Raw genomic sequence first — 26243 nt, forward strand, 5'->3', positions numbered from 1 at the left:
TAAGATAGGGTAGAGAGATGTCTCAGCAGGTAAAGCACTCGCTGTTCAAGCATGAGGACCTAAGTTCAGACCCTTTAGGCCCACATAAAGCCAAATGTGGCAGCGTGTGCCTGTGACCCCAGTGCTGAGTGGGCTGGGGGTAAAGACAGGTGGATCCTGGGAACTCATCGAACACGTGCTCCGGCTGCAACATCAAGCTCTAGGTTCAAAGGGAAACCCTGACTCAAAAGAGGAAAAAAAAAACGTGGTTAGTGATGGGAACGACATCTGAAGTTAACTTCTGGACTCCACATGGGCACACACAGAGGAGCACAACTGCACACACACACACACACACACACACACACACACACACACACACACGGTTACAAGATGAAACAGGACAATGTTCACCATTGACACATTTAGAAAATATGTGAGAAAACGGAGAAAAATAGATTTGAGTTGATATTAACATCATAAGTTAAGATAAACTAGATTTGAGTTGCTATAAGCATTATAAGTTAAGATAAAAGAACAAAGGAGAGGAGTAGTTATTAAAAAAATGAGTGCATCTCCATCTATGTAAGAATTTCTTGGAAATAATTATTTCCATTTCTACTGAAAAGTGGGCAAAATGCACAAAAGGCAAAAAAAAAAAAAAAAGAAAGAAAAGAAAAAGTCATTAAGACAAGGAAAATGCCCAGTGTGGTTGTTGACGAAAGCAAATATAAACAAGAAACTAGAGTTTTAAGAATTTCTTTCCAGACACTCTCCTGTATTCCAGGCTGGTCTTCACCACCTATGCAGCCGACCTGACCTTCTGACTCTCTTTCTTCCACCTCCAGAGTGCTGGGATTCTAGGCGTGCGTCACCACGCCTGGTTCATGTGCTGGGAATGGAACCCAGGGATTCATGCTAGGCAAGCACTCTGCCCATGGAGCCACATTTCCAGCCCTTAATATCCCTTTAAGGGGTGAGGGCAGCAGAGATGGTGAGGCATTTTCTAATGCTTTAGGCGGTGGTGGGACATGTACCAGGCTTCAGGCATTCCTGGGGGGTGTGGTGACATGCCACCTCTGCTGTCCTCTTGTGTTTTCTTCCTGGAAACTCAGAGCCAGCCCCGTTGTGTGAGGCTGCGAAAGGTGGCCATCTGCATAGGAGCGGGAGGAGCCACAGCGCTGGATGTTGGAGCTGAGTGGGATGAACAGGGCATCACATGGCAGTGTGGAGCACCCCTCAGGAAGTGGGGCAGCCGTCATCTGTGGACTGTGGTAAGAGAGAGTGTCCACAGAGTGAACAGCTGGGAAGACGGCTCCCTGGATAAAGCACTTGCTACACAAGTGTGAGGACCTGAGTTCAGATCCTCAGACCCACAGAAATGCTGGATGGCATGGCGTCTCACAGTAACTCCAACGCTGGAAGGCAGAAGTAGAGGACCCTTGGAGCAAGCTGGATGGAGCATGCTCTGGATTTACTTGAGAGACCCTGACTCAATGAATAAGGTAGAGAACATCAGCTATGTGCTTCCATGTGCATGCACACACCTGTTTACATGTATCTGCACACATGGGAACATATATACATGCATGCACGTCACACACATCCACATACCAAAAAGAAAAAAATCTTTATAGAATAGTGGGCCATCGGTGTAGCACTGGGGACCATCCACGGAGGAAGAGAACCAGACAGTATCTATGGATTGCCATTATCAGTCAGTTTCTACAGGGTCAATGGGGTATCCACAAGCCAGAGTGGGCCATTTACATGGAACTGTAGACCATTAAACAGTTAGAGCATTCATGTAGCAAGGTAGAACATCTGTGGAGGACTATGAACTACACACGGAGACCAGAGCTTCTACAGGGTGTAGAAGGCATCTGTGGTTGACATATTGTGCACCCCAATAAACTTATCTGGGGGTCAGAGAACAGAACAGCCACTATATTAAACATAGGTTTAGGCAGTGGTAGCACACACCTTTAATCCTAGCATTCAGGAGGTGGAGAGCGGTCTGGATCTCTGTGAGTTCAAAGCCACACTGCAAACAGTCAGGCATGGTGACACATGCCTTTAATCCCAGGAAGTGGTGGCAGGAATCAGAAAGATATATAAGGCGTGAGGACCAGGAACTAGAGCCTTTGTTAAGCTTTTAGGCTTTTAGCAGCAGTTCAGCTGAGATCCATTCGGATGAGGATTCAGAGGCTTCCAGTTTGAGGAAACAAGATCAGCTGAGGAATTGGTGAGGTGAGGTTGGACATGGCTTGTTCTGTTTCTCTGATCTTTCAGCGTTCACCCCAATACCTGGCTCCAGGTTTGCTTTTATTAATAAAACCTTACAGGTGCCTACCTAGGAGCATAGACCACCCATGTAGATCTGTGGCCCCTCACAAGGCATAAAATTTTCAGGGTGAGGCAAGCATGTCCCGTTGAGCTCTGTACTCCCCGCGGTGACAGCTCTGCCATCGTAGTTTTTGTCAACTTGACACAAACCGAGACACACCCGGAAAGAGGGGATCTCAGCTGGGGAATTGCCTCCATCAGATTGGCCTGTGGGCCAGTCTGCAGCAGATTTTCTTGCTTGCTGATTGACAAGGAAAGGCCCATCCCACGGTGGGTTGGTGTCACTCCTGGGCAGGTGGGCCTGGGCTGTATAAGAAAGGTAGTTCAGCAAGCCAGAGGAAGCAAGCCAGCAAGCAGCATTCCTTCATAATTTCTGCCTCAGGGTGCTGCACCTCAGCCCCCCTTGATGATGGACTTATAAGCTAAAATAAAACCTGTCCTTTCCCAAGTTGCTTCTGGTCATGGTATTTTTCACAGCCATAGAGAAGAAACTAGGACGCCTGCTCTATACCACAGCCCCTTTCAGTGCTGGATCAGACAAAGAGGAGCATGGGACATCTTACTGTGCAAGGCGGTTAATGACATGCTCAAAGAACAATGGAAAGGTCAGATGACACACAAGCCAGCACGAGAGGACCCCACGGCCACATCAGGATAATCCAAGCATCAAATGAAAGGCAGCAGAGAGCTGAGTGGGACAGAAGCTGTGCTAACAGAGAAATGTCTCAGTTTGAAGTATGACAAGGAAGAGGATATTTATATGGTGCCAAAGAACCCTGTCTCTGAACACTGAATGCAAAGGAGGCAGGTGGGGGGGAGAATGATAGACATTGCCATGGCGCTGGCCAGCAGAGCACAGCATCATCAGCAGCAGATTCACTGTGTGGTACCTGATGGAGCATGGGGAGGATACAGGTTTTTTTTTTTTTTCTGCAATGCTCCTGGCAAAGACATCGTGAGGAGTCATCAGGTCCACAATGAAGGAGATTCTGCCAAGCCGCTGACCAATCCACCATGTCCAGATCCCAAGAGACCAGACAAGTCTATGAACCATGCATGACCAGGAAGAGAGAGAGAGAGAGAGAGAGAGAGAGAGAGAGAGAGAGAGAGAGAGAGAGAGAGAGAGAGAGAGAGAGAAGAAGAAGGAGGAGGAGGAGGAGGAGGAGGAGGAGGAGGAGGAGGAGGAGGAGAGGCCAGGCATGAAGCTGTGAGATGGCTCAGTGGGAAAGAGCACTTGCTGTTCAAATATGAAGGCCTGAATTCCAATCCCCAGCACCGATGTAGAAAGCCAAATGAGGTTATAGTACCTGTAACCTCAGCCAGTACTATGGGGGCAGAGACAAGAGGATCGATCACGGGGTTTGATGGCCATCAGCCTTACTCTAGGCTCAGGAGCCAGCCTGTCTCAGAGGAATAAGGTAGAGAGTGGTAGAACAGGTATCTGCTAACCTCTTCTGGACTCCGTGAGCATGAGCCCAGACACATGCACCCCCTCTAAAAATGTTTATGCCAGAGGAGGAATGAGCAGCTCCACACAGAAACTGGACCCAGGAGTTTTCCTAGCAGCAAGTGCAAAAACTTTGATGAAGTTGAGGATTAGAGTCATGTCATAACATGGCAAGATCAGCATGCAATCATGCAGTTTTCTGGCTTCGTCGAAATAGGTGTATTTTCTATGCAAAATTTGCTCCGAGGGCCTGGGGTTATAGCTCAATGAGCTGAGAGCTCGCCTATCATACACAAAGCCTGGGTTCAATCCCTAGTTCTGCATTAACAGGTGTGGTGGTCACACGGTCAACGTGGGAAACACGAGACCTCTGCCTCAAAAATCGAAACAAAGCAGAAATCAATTTCATAGCCTGGGTCACCTAGTTAGTTAGCTTCAGCTGTCAACACAGCCTGGAGTGATCTGAGAGACTCTCAGTTTGGGGGCTGCCTAAATTGCGTTTGGCCTGTAAGCATGTCTCTAGGGCATTTTATTGATTGTGGATTGGTGTCAAAGAGCCCAGCCAACTGTGAGCAGTGCCATCTCTGTAAGAAAGGTCACTGAATCACAGCCTGGGAGGAAGCTGGTAAGCCGAGTTCCTTCATAGTTTCTGTGTCAGTTCCTGTTTGAACTCTTTAAAAAAAATTAATACATTTATTTATTTATTTATTTATTTATTTATTTATTTATTTATTTATTTATCTATTTATCTATTTATCTATCTATTTATCTATTTATCTATTTATTTATTTATTTATTTTACATCCCAGCTGCAGTTTCCCTTCCCTCCTCTCCTCCCGGTCCCTTCCCCCACTCCCCTCCTCTGTTTCCACCCCCAATCCACTCCTCTGTTTCTGTTTAGGAAAGGGCAGGTCTCCCATGAGTATCAACAAAACATGGCCTATCAAGTTGCAGTAAGACTAAGCACCTCCCCATGTATTAAGGCTGGTCAGAGTGACCCAGCATGGGGAGTAGGGTCCCAAAGGAGTCTGAGATAGTCCCTGTTTCCACTGTTAGGGGTCCCACGAGAGGACCAAGCTACACAACTGTAACATACATGCAGAGTGCCTAGGTCAGTCCCATGTAGGCTCACTAGTGGTCAGTTTAGTCCCTGTGAGCACCTGTGAGCCCAGGTTAGTTGATTCTGTGAGTTTTCTTGTGGTGTCCTTGACCCCTCTGGTTCCTCCACCCCCTTCCTCTCCCTCTTCTGCAGGATCCCCTGAGCTCCGCCTCATGTTTGGCTGTGGGCCTCCATGTCTTTCTATCAGTTGCTGGATGAAGCCTCTCTGAGGACAACTGGGCTATGTGTATACCTGCTTGAGTTCTTGCCTGCCCTGACTTCCCTCAGTGATGGACTGTGAGCTGGAAGTAAAGGTGAAATAATCCCTTTCTCCCCCAAGTTGCTTTTGGTCAGGGTGTTTTATCAAAGCAACAGAAAGCAGAATAGAGAGATGTGTTCTAATTCGTGAAAATTATGTACTGACTGAAGTGTCTACCAGTCATGGACCTGGTATCCACAGCTGTGGAAGCCAGGAATGGTGGTACAAGTATCACAGAATTTGGGAGTTTGAGGCAGGAGGATTGAGAGTTCAAGGTCATTCTTGACTATAGAATGAGTTTGAGGCCAGCCTGACCTATATAGTGAGATTTTGCCTTAAAAATCAAAGTCACTATGCATATAAACCAAAACTAAATCAATTAACACTGTCAGGAGGAAAAATTCCTGCTTGGTCCTGGTAACTTTTCTGTAGCTTGAAGAGCCTCTCTCCTCTCTCTCTCTCTCTCTCTCTCTCTCTCTCTCTCTCTCTCTCTCTCTCTCTCTCTCTCTCACACACACACACACACACACACACACACACACACACACACACACACACACACACACACACACACACACACACACACACACACACACGCACGCAGTCACTGGCCCAGTGATTCTACTTTAGGACCCTGTTACAGGGAGGCGGTCAGAGCCCCTGCCCAGGCAGTATGCAGAAAGAGGCTTCACTCCTCCCAGACAGGCTTCCAGGTGGCAGCAGTTCCCTACAGTAGATGCTGGAATACCAAGCTTCGCTACTAAGAGCTATGTTTGTGATGCAGGCTCAGGCTCCGTGGTGATGGGACTTGCCCCCTGCTGTGATCTTATAAACCAGTTTACCACTATGTAGATGGCAAAAAAAAAAAAAAAAATGCCCAGAAATTTCTGAAAGACAGAGTTTAGGAAAGCAGGCTGGCTGAAAAAGGCAGGGTGTGAGTTGCTTTTCCTGTTGCTGTGACAAAGTGCCCGATGAAAATACTTAAGGATGTCCTCATCTATCATGGTATCTCCCTCCCTTCCCTCCCACTCTGTCCCTGTTCCAGAAATCCACAAGGATGAACCCACCTTGGACTGCTGGCAGTGGTCCAGAGGGTGCCTGGACTGGTCTACTCTGGTGACCAGTCTAGTGAATACCCTAACTGTCATCATAGAGCCTTTGTCCAGTGACTGATGTAGGTAGATGCAGAGATCCACGGCCAGGCGCCAGGCTGAGCTCCGGGAATCCAGTCGATGGGAGAGAGGAGGGATTCTGCAGGGAGGGGACGTCCACATCATGATAGGAAGACGTGCAGAGATGACCAGTCACACTAGAGGAAGCCCATGATCTGTAGACTAGTGGCTGTGGAGCCCCCATGGGACTGGACTAGGCCCTCTGGATACGGAAGACAGTTGTTTGGCTCGAACTGTTTGGGGGGGCACCCAGGCAGGGGGATCTGGATCTGTCCCTGGTACATGGGCAGGCTTTTGGGAGCCCAGTGCCTGTGGTGTGACGCCTTGGGCAGCCTTGGTGAGGCAGGGAGGGGCTTGGACCTGCCTAGGCTCAGTGTGCCAGGCTTTGCTGACTCCCCATGGGAGACCTTGATTTGGGGGATGTGGGGATGTGGGGTGGCTTGGGAGGGAGGGCTGGGGGGTGGGAGGAGGGAGGAGGTGGGATCTGTGGGTGGTATGTAGAGTGAGTAGAAAATTTCTTAATAAAGAAAAATGAAAGAAAAAAAGAAAATACTTAAGGAAGGAAGGCTTGTTTTCTGCTTGGGGTACAGTCCATCTAGGCAGAGAAGGCATGGTGGCAGGAGGGCGGAGCAACTGGCCACACTGCAGCTACAGGAAGCAGAGAGAGGAGGATGCTGGTCCTCCGCTCACTTCCTTCTTTTTATTCAGTCTAGGATTCTTGCTCTAGTGTGTTTTCTGTTGCTGTGACAAAACACCCCAACCAAAAGCAAGTTCAGGGAGGAAAGGGTTTATTTCATCTTAAACTTCCAGGTTACAGTCCTTCAGTTGAAGGAAGTCAGGGCAGGAACTCAGTGCAGGAACCTGAAGACGGGCCTGCTTGCTACTCTGCCCTGCATTACCTCTGACCAGGAACTCTCTCACAGCCAAGGAAGTACAGCAGGAATCATAGAGGAGGCTGCTTGAGAGCTAGGTCTCTGGCTCACTCCCTCACTCATGTTCAGTTAGCTTTTTTGTATAGCCCAGGCTCATCTGCCTAGGGACAGCGCCTCCCACAGTGGGCTGGGCCCTCCTTCATCATCAATTAATCATCAGAACAATGCCCCACAGACATGTCCATAGGCCAATGTGATCTAGGCAATTCCTTAATGGAAGCTTTCCTCATGGAAGTCTCTAGGCTATGTCAAAATTGGCAATAAAAGCTAAGTAGGACAGGATGGTGCCGCCTACGTTCAGGGTGAGTCTTAATTAGCCAATCTAGAAACTCCCTTACAGGCAGAGGTTTGTCTCCTAGGTGATGCTAGATGCTGCCAAGCTGACTCTCAATATTAACCAACACAGAGAAGCATGCCAGAGATAGAGCAATTAGGGGAGGTAGAGGGAGGAGAGACACAACCAGGGAAGACTGGGAGGGTGCTAAGGAGCCCACTTAGGCCATCCCAGCCCTTCTCTGCCACTCTTGATGGACCAGCCTGGACTGAGCCCAGATCTGCAGTGTTTTGAACCCCACAGTCACCCAAGCTACATAGACTCGGGGGGCCTGGGTGTGAAATAAAGACAGGCACTATGGTGTGGCTCCCTCAGGGCCCCTAGGGCCAGTTCCATGGTAGATACCAACCTTCCACATTTTCTTCACATTCCCAGGGAGCTGAGGGACACATCACCTTACCTCACGAGGCTGTGCTGTGCATAGAGTGACCCAGTCATCCATATGGGAGGAGAGATTCTCCAGACCTCAGCATGTCTGGCTGTAGTTGCTGTCTGGGAAGGAAACTAGAATCCTCGTGGTCGACAGAGGAAGTGTATGTGTGTGTGTGTGGGGGGGGGCGGGGGGAGGTATCCCTGGGCTATCCCATGCCTGCAGTGCTCAGAAGCTGAGGATGGGGAGCCCAGTGACCCAGCACGAGGCTCTGAGTTGAGAAATCGGCTGGCGACTCATTGAGGGGCCTTGGAAACTCTCTGCCGATGCCTACTTCCTTTTCCTGTTAGTGTATACATATCCAGGGTTAAAACCCGTCTCCCTACGTGGAGGGGCAGCAGAGCCTGCAGGGGAAGCAGCCGTGGCTTGGGTGAAAGCATCTCTCTGCAGGCCCTTTGTAGATGTTTACCCTGACCTCACACAGGGACACTGAGAGCACAGCTCAGAGATGGCCACTTCCCTCAGGCTCCCCTGCCTGGTCTCCCCCGCACCCCCTGCTTAACCTTTATTAATCTTCCACTAAACTTACTGGAAGGGTGGTGCATGGGAAACCTTAGTAATTTCTTAACGGCCTTACAAGAGAAGACGGTGATTCTCATTGTGCCAGGCTGTGCTAGACACCAGCTTGTTCACTTAGGGGTCCCCTTGCTGAGGTGGGGTGGAATGGGGGTGGGGGTGAAGTGGGACAAATGATCCTTGCACTTTGCTGCTGAGTCAGCTGAAGTCCCAGGTGCTTAGGTGACACGTATGCTCTTCATTGTCTTATTTTTGCCCATTGGCATGGTATGTATCTAATATTTACTTTTATTTACCTATTGGTTAATTTTGTGGACATAGAGGCCAGGGGACAACCTCAGCTTTAATCCCTTGGCAGCCTTCTGTCCTGGTTTTTGAGATAGGGCCTCTCATTAAGAGCTGCAGCTCATCCAGGAGGCTAGGCTGGTTGACCCAGGACCCCCCAGGGATCTCTACCTCCCTTACAGGCCCACACCACCTCTCTCAGCTTTGGACATTGGTGCCAGGGCTTGAACTCATGCCCTCTTACTGGCTGAGCCATCGTGTTAGCTATCACATTTATTTATCTCAAACATCTTTCTTGAGCCCTGGCTCACAACCCTCTGAGGGGCCCACCTCAGGGTACTGTGAACTCCAAGCCGTACATCAGTTACCTTTGTAGCTTTTTTGTTACTACCAAGAGGAACCCAGAACCCTTAGCTCGCCTCCCCGTTCCTACATACACGGAATCTTAACAGCTGGAGCAGCAGGTGGCTAGCAGTCACCCTGTTGGTGGATGGATGGTGGCGCTGCTGGCGGTTCCTCCTCCTTCTCCTCCTGTGTGGCTCTGTCTGCACTGCCTTATTGGGCCCATGCCCACCGCAGATGCTAATTTCCATAATTAATTGCTATTTAGGGGTAAGAGTGTGGGATGAATGGGACAATGATTCAGTCAATCAACTGGTTACCTTGCAAGCACAGGACCTGAGTTCAATCCCCAGCACCCACATAATAAAACAAAGAAGTTCCCCCAAAATAAACACGGGAGGTTGTGATAGGGCTAGAGGACGGCTTAGTGGGTAAGTGTACTTACTCTGCAAATATGGGGACCTGAGTTTGGATTCCCCAGCACCCGCATAAAAAGCTGGGGATGACCATGTGTGATTATAACTCCAGCATTGGGGGATGGGCACAGGAAGATCCAGGAAGTTCTGGCTAGACAGCCTAGTCCAAATAGTGGGTTTCTCATTCAGTCAGAGACCTGCTTCAAAGTGATAAGGTAGAAAGACGTAGAGGAAAACAGTTGACAACCTCGGCTCATGCGCACGGGATACTCACATTCATGTACATGTACCACCACGTATGCACACGCGTGTGCGCGCGCGCGCACGCACACACACACACACACACACACACACACACACACACACACACACACACATTTTTAAAAACTAAAGAAGGCCAGGTGTGGTGGTGGTTGCTGTGAGACCATTCGGCTGGCTTCTTGGCTGACAGTCCTCCACTCAAGGCAGCGAAGCACCAGGATGGCTGTGACAGCTGTCCGCTAGAGGATTAAATTGCCCTGACCTCCCCCCCCATCATTGAGTGCTTCCAATAAAGGCCCACCACTAACCCTAACAGGGCTTAACTCCTGTCTCTATAGCCCAGGAAGCTGTGGACCTGTCTGGTTACTCTCAGTCTTCGCCAAGAAGTCAGTCCTGTGGTTAATTTGATACAAAAGGTGTCTTTAGCAGAGAACAGGGGAGACAGTGGGAGACTGCTTTGCCCCGGTGATGAAGGGAAAATGCTCTCTGGAGCAGTGAAAGAACTGCTTTCAGCCTGTTGGGTGTTTCAGTTACAGGGATTGTCCGTAAAGCAATTGGATTTGTTTAGGATTTTCCTCAGCAACTGAGTCACCAGGAAGTGGGCTCATGGGACAGTGGCTGGATGGACCATTTTCAGAAGTGTAGATTTTCTTTTACTCTTTGTTCTTTTTGGGGTCCTACCACCCAGCTCCCAAATAAATACATGGAGACTTATTCTTATTTATGAATGCCCGGCTTTAGCTTGGCTTATTTCTAGCCAGCTTTTCTTTTCTTTTTTTTTTTTTTTTTTTTTGGTTTTTCGAGACAGGGTTTCTCTGTGTAGCTTTGCGCCTTTCCCTTTCTATTCTATATGTCTTTCTTTACTCCATTGCTGGCTGTGTGGCTGGGTAGCTGGCCTCTGGCGTCTTCCTCCCCTTTCCTTTTCTCCCTCCTTCTTCTCATTCCTCTTCTCTTATTTTTCTCTCTGCCTACCAACCCCACCTATTTCTCTCTCCTGCCTTGCTATTGGCTAGTCCACTCTTTATTAGACCAATCAGGTGTTTTAGGCAGGCAAAGTAACACAGCTTCACAGAGTTAAACAAATGCAACATAGAAGAATGAAACACATCTTTGCATCCTTAACAAAAGTGACAGAAACAAATGTAACACGTTTTTACACAGTTCAAAATAATATTCCACAATACAGGAGTTTTGAGGAGACAGAGCAGACCCTGTCAGGTGAGGGGCACTATCTCTGGAGTTCGTGGTTCCAGTCTGTGTTCACAAAAGTGCTAAGGTCGTGTGAATGTAGGAGTTCTCCATACATGCATCAGTGCTGTGACTTGGCAGTCTCTGCAGACACAGTAAATTGTGAACACAGTGAAGTTTGGGCACAGAGTGACTTCACACCTCCTCTGTAAACAGCTGTCCACAGTCACATTTACGCTGAAAGGTGTGTGCAAGGTCGTTATCCAGGGTTTTATAAGCCATTCCTTGGCTCAGCCCCAGGGCTGCTTACGGCTTTGAAGAAAGACAGCATCACACTTCATGAGTGACAGATGGCGTTTATCAATCCTTGCATGATTGTTTATGGAGCTGGGAGCCCATGCAGGTGGAACCCGAGTGGTTGATTCTGTGTAAGGTGGGGAGGGGACACTGCCCACCAGCTCTGTTGCTGTCTCTGGGACACTGTTGTTTTCTGGGCTCCCCTACCTCTTAGTTCTGGTCCTCCTCATTGGCTGCACAGCCCACCTCTCCACTCCCCATATTCTCTTGGCTCTGTAAGTGTCTGTGCTGAGTTCCTGAGCAGCTCTCCCCTCCTGTTAGGATCTCTCTCTCTCTCTCTCTCTGTCTCTCTCTCTTTCTTTCTGTCTGTCTGTCTGTCTCTCTCTCTCTCTCTCTCTCTCTCTCTCTCTCGTATGTGTGTGTGTGTGTGTGTGTGTGTGTGTGTGTGGTGTGCACATGTAGAGGCCACAGGTCCACATTGGTTATCTTCCTCTATTATATTCTATCTTGTAAAATTAGAGATGGAATCTTTCATTGGACCTGGAGTTTACTGTTTGGGTTAGACTATCTGGCCGGTGAGCCCCAGGGATCCTCCCTCAACTTTTCCCAACCCTGGGGTTACAGACACATGCTGCCATGCCAGGATTTTACATGGATGTTGGAGATCTGAACTCAGACATGCTTGCCCAGTCAGCACTTTACACACACACACACACACACACACACACACACACACACACACCCCAAGCAAACAAACAAATAACAAAACCCTAGCTCTGCCTTATTAAGAATAATTGAAGGAGGAGATGGGTACAGACAGTCCGGATTATATAGGCAACAACAAAGAATCAGGAAGTGGAATAGGGAGGGGTGATTTTGCCGCTTGTGTTTACCCCACTAGGGACTCCCTCTTGATCCCAGAGGCCACAGGAAAATCATTTCTTGCTGTTTCATGGGCATCTCGGCCCCCAGGCATGGCTGAGAGGATGGGAATGTAGTTCTGGTGCAGACCAGGACTGGGCAGGGAAGGGCTGGGTTCTCCACAGGGGTGTGAGGTGCTCATGTCTGTCCCACTACGAACCCCAGAGATCAGGAGGCATGGAGAACCTAGCGGGTGGCCAGGATCCAGGTGTAATGGCACTTGACATTTTTGCAGGGACTGAAAAGGCCCTTGGCTCTCTCTCTCCTTTCCCTCTCTCCTCGCCTTCCATTTTCCCTGTTTCCCCTCTCCCTTCTCTTTCTAGCAGACAGTCCCACCCCTCATAGCTGAGCCCCATGGCTTTCTAGGCTCTTCTTGGTTGCACTGCTGTCCGTCCCGTGGAAGACAGACATTTGTTTCTCAAGTTCTCTGCTAGGAAGCCATTTGACCTTCAGAACCACGCGCTGTCCCTAAATGTGACTCAAAGGGTGTGAGGGTCAGACCCAGGGCAGTTCTAAAACGGGACAGGCAATTGTTGGTTTTGCTTCCTGGGGAAGGTTTTGAAAGATCCTGTCACGCTCCCCGATAGAAAACAACGGAGAAACCTGTGCACAATGCAAAACAGAGCTGCTGGGGTGGTGGGGAGCTAAGAGCTGTGGGACTGGGGCCCTGGGGCGGGGCAGCAGCATAGGGTGAAGGCTGGGGCTTTGCGGCTTTTTTTTTTTTTTTTTTTTTTAATGCAAGGACTGACTGGGTACAGCTTGAGCCTTGTGGCAAGAGACAAACACCTCTGGGTATAAGCACAGACCTCTGGCCGAAGGACAGGAACTAGAAACAGGAAGTTGTGGTCACCAGAGTGGGAGCTTCCAAAGGGGGAAGGAGAAAAGAGAACGTTCAGACTACCCACCCTCCGTCCTCACATGCTCACACACAGGGCTTGGACACAGACAGACAGACAGACAGACACAGACACACACACACACACTCACACACAAACACACACACACATTCACACACGAACATACACAAAATGAATGTTACCCTTTGCTACCTAGGGTTTTCGATGACCAGGTAGGGTCCTGTCCAATCGACCAGCCTCTGCTTCAGCTGTGCCTGTGCAACAGGTCTGAGGAAGGCTAGCAGAGCCCTGTCTGCCCTTCCACCTCTGTGCTTCCCAGAAGGCCAACGTTCTGGGCTGTGAAGGAGCCTCTCCTACCGGCAGATACCGGGGTAACTCTCTCACCAGTTAGTCTGGGGCTTCCCAGGCATTTCTCATTCCAGTGGCTTGGGTTAGAGTTGGCATTTTGTTCTATGCCAAATCTATGTTCTATTAGAGTTGGCCAAGAGAGCCAACAGTGTTGCTGAGGCCAAAGCAGAGGTAGCACTACTATGTTCTGTCAGCTTCTCCTCAGAGGCTATGGGCTTCAGGTTTTAGAACAGTGGTTCTCAATCTGTGGGTCACGACTCCATAAGTTCACGTATCAGATTTCTTGCATATCAGATAATTTACATTATGATTCATTACAGTAGCAAAATTACAGCTATGAAGTAGCGATGAAATAATTTTATGGTTGGGGATCAGCACAACATGAGGAACTGTATTAAAGGGTCGCAGCATTAGGAATGTTGAGAAATTTTAGAAGGTCTTGCCTATGATGCTGTCCTGCATACATGGGGGACCCAATGTGGACTTGGCGGTTCTGGGATTCAACTGAGGGTCTGGGACATGGGCAGTATCCAAGTTAGGGTTTCTGTTGCTGTGATGAAACATCATGACCAAAAGCAACTTGGGGAGAAAAAGAGTTTGTCTTACACTTTCACATTGTAGTTCATCACTGAAGGAAGTCTAGACAGAAACTCAAACAGGACAGGAACCTGGAGGCAGGCGCTGATGCATAGTCCGTGGGGGAGTGCTGTTTACTGAATTGCTCGTCATGGCTTGCTCAGCCTGATTTCTTATAGAACCCAGGACCAACAGCCCAGGAGTGTCCCCACCCACAATGGGCTGGACTCTTACCCCATCAATCACTAACTAAGAAAATGTCCTACAGGCTTGCCTACAGCCAGATCTTATGGAGGCCTTTTCTCAGCTGAGTTTCCCTCCCCTCTGATGACTCTAGCTTGTGTCAAGTTGACATAACTAGGCAGCACAGGCAGCTTCTAGAGCCCACTTGCATCCTAGAGGCCTTGAAGACAGGAACAGAGAGCAACCTCAGCAACCCACACTGCCTTTCTCCTGAAAGAGACCATCGGCTACCCAGGAGAGGTCTTCCTGCCCATGAAGGGGGATCAGAGAGAAGAAGGGGACCTGGCCTCCTGAGAGCCAGAGGAACAGCAGTTTGTTGAGCACAGCTTACAGAGGCTGATAGCAGGGTCAGCCTGAAAAGGCCCAAAGTAGAATCGGGGCTGCCTTAGGAACTTTGTCCGAACCTTCTCTGTCTGTCTGTCTCTCTGCTGTTTCTTTCTCTGTTTCCATGCTTCTTTGTCTCTCTGTCTTAATGTCTCTATCTCTCTGTGGCCCTGTCTCTCCCCTCACCTCCCCTCCTCTCCCCTTCCCTCCCCTTCCCTCTCCTCCCTCCTTTCCTGCTCCTCTCCCCTCCTGCTCCCTCTTCTAACAAGTCTGCCATCCATGTCCCCAAGTCCATTTGAGAGGACACAGCTGGGACCCACAGCTCCCTCTGTGGGGAGTCTCCTCCTCAGCTGGGTGAATGCCTAGAGCCCTCTCCTGCTTGTCAGCAGCCCTTCCTGAGCTGAGCACTTGTGTGCCCTCCTGGGTTTTTGGCAAACTCTATACCTGTGCCCAGGGCCACATAGCCTGCATACTGACTCTTGCTCCAATCCGGCAAACAAAGCTAATTAGAGCAGGAGGCCCGAGAACATTCAAATTCCCAAGATCCCGGCTGCTCTCCTTGCTGACCTGCTGGGATGCCCAGCCAGGACTGGTCTCTTGAACCACAGGATCCCAGCTCTGACCAGAGCAGGTGACCAGAGACCTTTCTTGACCTGGGTCTGCTTGTAATAGGACCTTCAACACAATCAATCCTTCTTTTTTTTTCACAAGCGAATCTCCCTATTCCAGAAATTTCTGTCAATGTTTTTCAAAATCGCGGCCTTAGAGATGCTCGTTTTTAATGTCATGCCTTCTGCCTCCACCCTGGCATGGCTCCTCTGTTTGCCAGCCGCGTGCACGCTCTGGCCTCTGTGCTCCAGAGATAAACTGTAGAACGCTGTGCGTTTCCCCCTCCCCCCCACCAGCAGTAAGCAGCAGGCAAGAGAATTAAAATGCACAGCTTAATTGGATCTCCAGCATCCTGCTGGCTAAGAGAGCTCACCTCTCCACGCCACATTTGAGCACAGGGTTTAAATCCACGAGCGGCTTGGCAGGTAGAAGACATTAATAGTAAACAGTTCATTAGGGGCATATCCAGCCTCGTGCCTCATCTAGCAGGCACTTTAGAGGTGTCCTAGTTAGCTTTAATTGTCAACTTGATACAGCCTAGGGTAGTTTGAGAGGAAAGCCCCTATTGAGGAATTACCTAGACTGAACTGGCCTGCGGGTATACCTATGGGGGAATATCTTGATTATTAACTGAGGGAGAGGGGCCCAGCCCACCGTGGGAGGCGCTGTCCCTAGGCAGATGAGCCTGGGCTATACAAAAAAGCTGACTGAACGTGAGTGAGGGAGTGAGCCAGAGACCTAGCTCTCAAGCAGCCTCCTCCATGGTTCCTGCTGTACTTCCTTGGCTGTGAGAGAGTTCCTGGTCAGAGGTAATGCAGGGCAGAGTAGCAAGCAGGCCCGTCTTCAGGTTCCTGCACTGGGTTCCTGACCTGACTTCCTTCAACTGAAAGACTGTAACATGGAAGTTTAAGATGAAATAAACCCTTTCCTCCCTGAACTTGCTTTTGGTCAGAGTGTTTTATCACAGCCGCAGAAAGGAAGCCAGGACAGAGGGTGACTCAATTAAGAGCTGAGTAATTGACCTGAATTGGGCTGTGGGCCAAGACCAACCTTAGACAATTTCTTCTCTCAGCTAGTTCTCTTTAGGAGTTCTGAGTGGAGAATGGCATGATGCCCAGCCCAGGGGCTTCTGCCCAGTTTAGGAGCTCATGCCAAGCCCTGGGGCTTCTGCCCAGTTTAGGAGCTCATGCCTAGCTCAGGGGCTCAGGCCTAATCCAGGGGCTCACGCCCAGCCTGGGGGCTCATGACTAAACACAAATGGAGTGTGGCAGGTTTTCATCACTGCCTTATCTGGGAAAGGAGGGACGGTGGGGAGGGGAGGGGAGATTCAGATCTCTTGCTTGGCAACAGAGTAGCTGGACTTCAGTGTGAGTCTGGCTAGTCATCAGGGAACCTCTCCAACTCCACGAATAAATAGAAGGATGAATGGCCTAGTGCCTGTGAATGGGAACTTTCACCTGACATGACAGCCAGACCCTGAGGGAGTGGCTGGCCTGGACCATCCTGGGAGGTCAGAAGGGCCCCTTGAGGGTGAGGAGGAGGGATAGTCACTGAGGTCCTGCTGTGGTTACTAGTAAATACTTGAACCCTCTGGAGCTTGGGATGAGACAGAACAAGGCGCCCCCATGCCTGTGTCAGAACCCCACTAGAACTGGCGACAGCAGAATCTGTCTCCAGAGTAGGAGTGTTCAGAAAGGCACCCGTGTCTCCCCTGAGGGACATCTCAGCTGAGGCTGCTCCTATCTGCACCAGCTCATACCCTCAGCACACGACTCCCACTGACTATGGATGGTCTCTGTACACTCTTGGGGAGAAACCTACTAGGACCTGGGGTGGTACATTCTTCTCTCTGACATGTCTTCATCTCAATATTAACAGTTCAGTCATCACACACAGAAGCATAGGCACATGCATGCTCATGACACTCTGACACATTAAAAACTCTGATAGGCAGGCTCTCTCTCTCTCTCTCTCTCTCTCTCATGCACTGCCCCCCTCCCCCACATCTGTTAGACAGAGGAACGTATCTGCTGTGAAGAGTCACACATCCCTCTCCATTCTGCTGCCCTGCTGCCTGCTTGCTTTATTTATTTATTTATTTATTTATTTTGAGATAAGGTCTCATGTAGCCCAGGCTGGCCTCAAACTTGCTATGTAGGGGAGGATGACTTTGAACTCTGGATCCTCCTGATCCTCCTGCTTCTGCCTCTTCAGAGTCAGTATTGTAGGTCTAGATCACTATGCTTGGTGCTGGGGATGGAGCCCAGGGCTTCATCATGCATGTCAGGCCAGCACTTTATCAACTGAGCCACATTCCTGCCCTACTCTTCCTTTTTGATACAAGGATGACAAGAAAGCCCCCTATCTGGCCTTGAGGACACTTAGGCAATTAGTTGTGCAAACTTCAAGCTTAGGACTAAACACTTATTCTGCATATAAAAGCCCACGAGAACCAGTTCAAAGCCAAGGCCATCTGGGGAGCCTGTGCTGTAGAAGCATGGGGCTTGCTCTGGGGCCCTGGGGCAGCAGCTTGCTGCCTCCCCCTGGACCTGCTGGCTTGTTTTCTTGCACACCACAGGGAAGAACATCCTGAGCCTTGTTATGGAAACCTTTGCCCACACTGATGACTGTTCTGTTTAGTGAGAAGGGAAGCCATGGGATGATGTGTATGTGTATGTCAAGAGACCCTCACCCGGGGCCAGTTTAATGCAATTCTGCCCTACTGGCATGTGGCCTCAGGGGTTCTCTGGGAAGGTCTAGAGGACAGAGTTGGAGAAGACTAGGGGAACAAGACTGTGATGGCTATTCTTGTCATTAAATTGACAACCAAGAATAGCTATCACAAGTCCACACCTTGTTAACTTGACACACAATCATAGCTCTTGTGTCATGATTAGTTTCCAAACGAACACAGTAACCAGGTCATAGTAATGCCTAAACATAATATAACTATCCAACATATAATTGCAAATGCATTTAACCAGGTTATGATTATGCCTAACATGATATAACTGTACCTCGTACAACCCCAAATACATTATAAATTTAGAACACGTGGCAATGTCCCTTGGGGGGCATCCTTTTAGTATTTCAAACTTACATATGATAACCATTGATATTCTCTTAGTTGACGTTACAACATATGCTAAAGAAATGGAAAGAAAACACAAATATCTATACAAATGCATTCTTTGTAACAAAACACAACAGAAGCACTTGTGCCAATTATAATCCTCATTTCTGCAACTGGTCATGTGGCCTTAGCTGGTATTTATAATTACCTTCCTCTACTACCCATTCTGTATTTCCTCCACCTCTGCAAGCACTTCAGGGGGTCTTGGCTCTTTTCCTGGAGGGATGACCCATACTTTCAAACCTGATGGGTCTATTCCCTTTGTCATCCTGCCTGAATTAGGCTGTTGTAGTTTCCTATTGACTTTATTTTTTATTTTTGTTTTGTTTTGTTTTTTCAAGACAGGGTTTCTCTGTGTAGCTTTGCGCCTTTCCTGGAACTCAGTTTGTAGACCAGGCTGGCCTCGAACTCACAGAGATCCTCCTGCCTTTGCCTCCCGAGTGCTGGGATTAAAGGCATGCGCCACCACCGCCCCGCTTCCTATTGACTTTAATCACAGGACACGGTAGCACCAAGAGATGCACTAAAGGGTCTCCTGCATTCCAGACATAATCTTTCTTACCTCCACTGTGGAGAAGCAATTCAATTTCCCCATGGTAATCTGGAACAATCACCCCTCCTAACACTCTTATTCTTCTCCTAGCCTGTTGATTTAAGGGCATCAGAAGTCCAAAGTGACCAGGGCCAGGTCTGAGCTTCTAGGTCAACAGAATGTTTGCTGTGGCTCCTGGCAAGAGAACTCCCCACTCTGGAACCAAAACTTCTAGGCCAACAGAACTTAGGGTTTCAGGAACAGGAAGCAAAAACTTTCCTAGTGGGTTACTAGGGGTGATAGCGAGTGGAACTAATGCCCCTTTCTTTCTTTCTTTTTTTTGGTTTTTCGAGACAGGGTTTCTCTGTGTAGCTTTGCGCCTTTCCTGGAACTCACTTGGTAGTCCAGGCTGGCCTCTAACTCACAGAGATCCACCTGCCTCTGCCTCCCGAGTGCTGGGATTAAAGGCATGCGCCACCGCCGCCCGGCTCTAATGCCCCTTTCTATCCCTTGATTCCTGGACCCATGGATCCTGGCTATAGGAGAAACTGTACCATATGTTGGACACTGATTCAAAGCATTTCTCGCCTTATGGAGAACCCTGTCCCAGCCCTCCAGGCTGCTGCCACCTAATTGGCACTGTAACTGTGTCTTCAAAAGGCCATTTCATCTCTCTATCAGGCCTGCTGCTTCAGGATGGTGAGAAACATGGTAAGATCAGTGGATTCCATGATTGTGGGCCCACTGTCACACTTCTCTGTCTGTGAAGTGAGTTCCTTGGTCAGAAATAATACTGTGTGGAATACCAGGTTGGTGGACCAGGCATTTGGCAGAAACATTACATGCAGGAGAGGCAAATCCATAACCAGAATAAGTATTTACTCCAGTAAGGACAAAGTGTTGTCCTTTCCACAGAGGAAGTGGTCCAATGTAGTCACCCGGCCACCAGGTTGCTGGCTGGTCACCCTGGGATATGGTGCTATATCTGGGGCTCAGTGTTGGGTCTCTGCTGTTGGCAGATCTGGGACTCAGCAGCAGCTGTAGACAGGTCAGCATTGGTGAGTAGAAGTCCATGTTGCTGAGCCCATGCATAACCCCCATCTCTGCCACCATGGCCACTTTGTGCATGGGCCCATTGGTCAATGATAGGAATGGTTGGGGAAAGAGGCTGACTGTCCACAGAACGGGTCATCCTATCTACTTGATTATCGAACTCCTCCTCAGCTGAAGTCACCTTTTGATGAGCATTTATATGGGACACAAGTATCTTCACATTCCTTGCCCATTTGCAGTGATCTATCCACATACTTCTTCCCCCAGATGTCTTTCCAATCACTAACTTTCCAATCATGCTTTTCCTAAGTCCCTGACTATCCATCTGTTGGCTACAGCCCATGAATCAGTGAACAATTGTATATATGACCATTTCTCCTTCAAAACAAAACTGTATGATCATGTGTACTACCCAAATTCTGCCCACTATAAAAATTTCCCTTTGCCAGTGTTTTTCAGGGTCATTCCAGAAAGGGGTTGTAAGGTTGCAGCTGTCCACCTCTGGGTGGTGCCTACATAACATGCAGAACCGTCAGTAAACCAGGCCCTAGTCTTCTCTTGTTCAGTCAACCAATCATAAGGAACACCCCATGAGGCTATAGGTGTGTGCTTGCCAGCATGGCCCTGTAATGGAATTAGAAACTATAAGCATTTGGGTAACTTCTTCATGTAGCTTGTCTGTGCCTTCAGGACCTGCTCGGGACTGATTGCGGATATACCACTTCCATTTGATAATAGATTGCTGCTGTGCATGTCCTACTTTATGACTTGGTGGGTCTGATAACACCCAGTTCATAAAGCCATCGTCCACACTGGGTGTAGACTTTCCAGGGAGGCTCCTTCAAGGTCATTCACGTTCCTGTTCATATCTCTTCACCCACAATCTGTAAACAAGCCTAATAAACTCACTGGTTCCTCAGAGTAAGCTTTGGCTTGTCATTGGAACCTTATTAGGAGAGTATATATTGCTAAGTCCCCCCCTGCCCCTGAAGGTAGAAAATTCTCACAAGGCCAGCCTGGGATATATGTTACCCGTCTCAAAACAAAACAAAGCAACCCAACAAACTGCTGGGGGATGTCTTTCTGTGCGCTGTGAATATATGTTGTTCCCATTGGTTAATAAATAAGCTGCATTGGCCTATGGCAGGGCAGAATGGAGCCAGGCGGGAAAATCCAAGGGAGATATTGGGAAGAGAAAGGAGGAGAAGAGCCGCCAGCCGCCACCAGGAGAAACAAGATGAGAAAGTCCCGGTAAGCCACGGCCATGTGGCAACTTATGGATGAATAGAAATGGGTTAAGTTATAAGAGACAGTTAGCAAGAAGCCAGTCATAGGCCATACAATTGATAATTAATATTAAGCCTCTGAATGATTATTTTATAAGCAGCCGAGGGACCTTAAAGAGAGCATTAAAACAACACAAAGCCCACAAAAACCTGAAATGGAGAAGCCACTCACTGGGACAAGGGGTAGCTGCCAAAATGCTTCAAGAGGGGCCAGTAAAAACAGCGCAAACTCAGGGGAGGATGGAGTGGTTGGATGGGCAGGGATCATCCAGTGTAAGCACAGTCCCTGAGAAGTTAGCCGACTCAGGCCAAGGCACTGGTGACATGCTATCTAACAGGGTAAGGCTGGGTCGCTGGCTGGGGCTCACTGTTCTCATGGTGTCCCAGTCTCTCTCTCAGATCCTACTGGCTAGTCTTGGCTTGCGGTGAAGAGGGCTTGGAGTTTCCCATCCACTTTAGTCCCAGGTAAGGGAGCCCCGTTCTTCAGGGCTTCTTCCCATGTCTTCAACTGTACTTGCCAGGAAACCACCAACTAGAGATTATCAGGTGGGTGAGTCACACTGTGGCTGTGCATTGTGGGTGCCAGGGCTGACCACTGTGGGGGTGGGTGGGCATGAGGAAGTGGCTCTGTGAGTCAGAGACCCTTGTGGCACTTATTTTCCAGGACACTGACTGCCCTGTGTCTCCAAAAGGATAGACATGGGTGTGGACTGTGTGTATGGGCCCTGGGTTCTGACTGTCCTGTGAGAGGAATGGATACACAGAGATATACAGAGACACATACAGACACCAGAAACAAACACACAGAAACACAGATACTGAGACACATATAGACACATAGATACTTATACTGAGACATGCAGACACATAAACACGTACTAAGACATATATAGACACTTACACACAAAGACACAGACACAGAGACACAGGGAAACAGAAGCATGGAGACACATAGATCCTAGAAACATAGAGACACACAGACACACACGTACTGAGACACATAAAGACAGACAAATAGAGATAGATACATAGAGACATATCAGAGACACACACACCAGACACACACACACACACACAGAAGCAAGATCATAGACATATGCAGACACTAGACGTAGAGATACATAGGCATATGTATACACACAAAGGCAATTAGACACCAACACAGAGTCACACATAAAGACATAGACAAGTGACACAAATGTGTCATACAGAGACTTTAGCACTACACACACACACACACATAGATACAGAGATAAACACAGACACACAGACACATAGAAACAGAAACGCACACAGTCGTACACATAGACACATAGAGACACAGACACCTATGGGGAGATATTTAGATAGTTTGAGGAACTGTCTCATGTGCTTTAGTTCCCCCCCCCCCACACACACACACTCTGGGACACAGGGTAAAACACTCTACCCCCTGACCCTTGAAATGGGTCCAGGAACAAACCTCCAAGCTGTTAAACAAAAAGAACCTCACCCGGCTGACCTGTGGGACTTGTGGAGGAAGGCTACCCAGAGAGGTCCTTTCAAAGGGAGGACCCTGTACTGGTGGGCCGGAGGGGAGGTTCTGGATGCTAAGTGTCCTGCGTGGGCTTTACCTATCCGCTGGCCAGGATCTTTCTGCTCTACCCGAGCAGACCCAGGATCTCACAGCGACAAGCGCTGAGTGAGGGATTGCTCCAGGGTTTAGAAGCCTTTGGCTTGCGACTTCAAGCCTTCCGGCTGGAGGCTGGTTACCTCCGGCTTTCAGCGCAGTGATCGCGGCACTTGGCTGTTTGTAAACCCCAGCTTCTGGCAGTGGGACTGGCGGCGGCGGCAGCAGCAGCAGCAGCAGCAGCAGCAGCGCCTTCTAGTGTTACCTCAGACGCCAGTGAAAGACACTCAACTGTGATAAGCAGAGAATGAAGATTTATTCAGTGTGGTCCCGCTGGGAAGAGGAACAAAGAGAGCCAGTGACACACCCGCCCGGAACAAAAAAACAAAACTATAAAAACCAAAAACCGGTCTCCAGGGCACTGACACAAGGTTTAGGTTAAAATAGAGACAAGGCTGGGGATGTGCTCAGCGGCAGAGAGTGCTGTGCCATCATGAGAACACAGGTTCAAGTCCCAGAACCCACATATTTTTTTTTAAGCTGTGTGTGATGGTGTTTTTTTTGTTTTTTTTGTTTTTTTTTTTTGGGTTTTTCGAGACAGGGTTTCTCTGTGTAGTTTTGCGCCTTTCCTGGGACTCACTTTGTAGACCAGGCTGGCCTCGAACTCACAGAGATCCGCCTGGCTCTGCCTCCCGAGTGCTGGGATTAAAGGTGTGCGCCACCACCGCCCGGCGTGATGGTGTTTTAATTAGAGTTATTCTTGCTGTAATGAAACACTATGACCAAAAGCAACTTGGGTAGGAAAGAATTTACAAGGCAGGAACTCAAACTAGGCAGGAACCTGGAGTCAGGAGCTGATGCAGAGGCCGTGGAGAAGTGATGTTTACTGTGTTGTTCCTCATGGCTTGCTCAGCCTGCTTCCTTATAGAACCCAGGACTACCAGCCCAGGGATGGGACCCACAATGGGCTGGGCGCTCCCCTATCAAGCATGAATTAAGACAATACCCTACTGCTCAATCTTCTGGAGGCATCTTCTCAATTTAGGTTCCCTCCTTAGCCAGCATAGATGGTGGGTACTTTAATCCCAGTGTCGAGGAGGTAGAGATGGGTGGGTACTTGCTGCCCGCTGCTCAGCCAGCCTAGTCTACTTGGTGAGTTCTAGGACACAGAGAGACTCTGTCTTATAAAACAAGGTGGAGCCGGGCGGTGGTGGCGCACGCCTTTAATCCCAGCACTCGGGAGGCAGAGCCAGGCGGATCTTTGTGAGTTCGAGGCCAGCCTGGTCTCCAAAGCGAGTTCCAGGAAAGGCGCAAAGCTACACAGAGAAACCCTGTCTCGAAAAACCAAAAAAAAAAAAAAAAAAAAAAATAAAAAAAAAATAAAACAAGGTGGAAAGCACCTGAGAAATCACAGCTGAGGTTGGCTCTGACTTCCATATGCCCCTGCAGACACTGGGGTGTGTACACACACACACACACACACACACACACACACACACACACACACACACATACAGAGTAACTATGATGATGCCCAGCGTGGATTGTAACACCCCATTTGACTACTGGGCGTTGCTGCACGGGCATCACAGCTGAGTCGAATCTTTCATCCTCCACGTGGGGCCTTTTCATAAGCGTAAAACCAGCTGCTCACTGAAAATGGGTGGCTTGTCCTGGGGGAAGTGCATCACAGAAGTCGAAATTGGAAGAGGTGTCTCGTGTGGAGGGTCCCCACCCTCTGGCCTTCAGCTCCATGTTTCTTGCTGTTCAAGGAGCGTGAGCCGGGCATAGACTTTGGACATAGAAGGGAGGCCAGGTGGGTCATGTCTGGAGCTGCCTGGAGAAGCCCTTCCTGGAAGATCAGGAAGATGCACTGGGGTCATTCCTGGAAGACACATAGCTGTCTGTCTGTACTGCGTAGGATGAGCACTGTCTAACCAATCACGAGAAACTAGGGCACAGAACCCCCGGGGCAAAACTAGTTACTGGGCTCTTGCCGAGAACGAAGGGGGTGGCTTTTTGGAGAGCTACTTCTTCCTAGCACCATCTAGGTGGTACCGGGACACACGAGGTGGCCCAAGCTACTGGTCTTAGCCCTCTTCACAGAGAGGCCCAAGTGACCCAGGTTTGCCACAGGCTGTTCTGGGCGCACAGGGCCGGACCGGGCCACAGCGGGTGTGAGTGTGTGAATGCGGGCTAGTGGAGGGATGTTTCCAGGGGTGACTCACAATGACTGCACATTTGTACTGGGGGAACCTTCGAGGTCAGCTGTGTGCCTCCAGTTTCAGGGCAGCCTTGTAATGCTGAATTTGGGGTCATAGCCCGTGCCCCAAGCCAGGTTCGTCCATCCATTTTCAATAAGCCACCAGGCTCACCCACCCATTTTCTTTTATTTTCTCTCTTTTTTTTATTAAGAAATGTTTTATTCATCTTCCCAGTCACAGATCTCCCTCTTCCCTCCTCCTGCCCCTCCAGCCCTGCCCCACAGCCCACCCCCCATTCCCTCCTATAAGAAGGTAAGGCCTCCCATGGGGAATTAGCAAAGCCTGGTACATTCAGTAGAGGCAGGTCCAAGTTGCTCTCCCTGCCTCAAGGCTGTGCGAGGTGTCCCACCATAGGTAGTGGGCTCCAAAAAGCCAGCTCGTGCACCAGGGATGGATTCTGATCCTACTTCCAAGGGGCCCCTTAAACAGCTACACAACTGTCTCGATTATGCAGAATCGAGGCTCCACAGGTGTTGGTTAAATTTCATGAGTTCCCACTAGTTTGGTTTGGTTGTCTCTGTAGGTTCCCCCATCATGATCTTGATGTCCCTTGCTCATAGAATCCTTCCTCTTCTCTCTCTTCCACTGGACTCCTGGAGCTCGGCCTGCTGTTTGGCTGTGGATCTCTGTATCCGCTCCATCAGTTACTGGATGAAGGCTCTCTGATGACAATTAGGATAATGAACAATCTGAATACAGGGTAGGCCAGTGTAGGCACCCTCTCCACTATTGCTAGGAGTCTAAGCTGGGGTCATCCTTGTGGATTCCTGGGAACTTCCCTAGCACCCGGTTTCTCCCTATCCCCATGATGTCTCCCCCGATCATGGTATCTCTTTCATTGCTCTCCCATTCCATCACTGTTCCAGCTAGAATATTCCATTCCGTTATGTTCTCATCCCCCATCCCCTACCCTCCATTGCTGCCCCCCCCCTTCCCAGGGCAATCCATGCATCCCTCTTTGGGTCCTCCTTGTTAGCTAGCTTCTCTGGAGCTGTCACCCACCCATTTTTAATAGCCATCCGGTTTGCCTGCCTTGCTGTGGGATGGTCTGTATGTCAAATGTGTTGCTGATTGGTCAATGAATAAATCACTGATTGGTCAGTGGCCAGGCAGGAAGTGTAGGCGGGACAAGGAGGAGAATAGAGCTGGGAAGTGGAAGGCTGAGGAGGAGACATTGCCAGCCGC

Source organism: Peromyscus californicus, unplaced genomic scaffold (genome assembly GCF_007827085.1).
Source record: "Peromyscus californicus insignis strain IS unplaced genomic scaffold, ASM782708v3 Scaffold_2__1_contigs__length_46816999, whole genome shotgun sequence".
Lineage (NCBI taxonomy): Eukaryota > Metazoa > Chordata > Mammalia > Rodentia > Cricetidae > Peromyscus > Peromyscus californicus.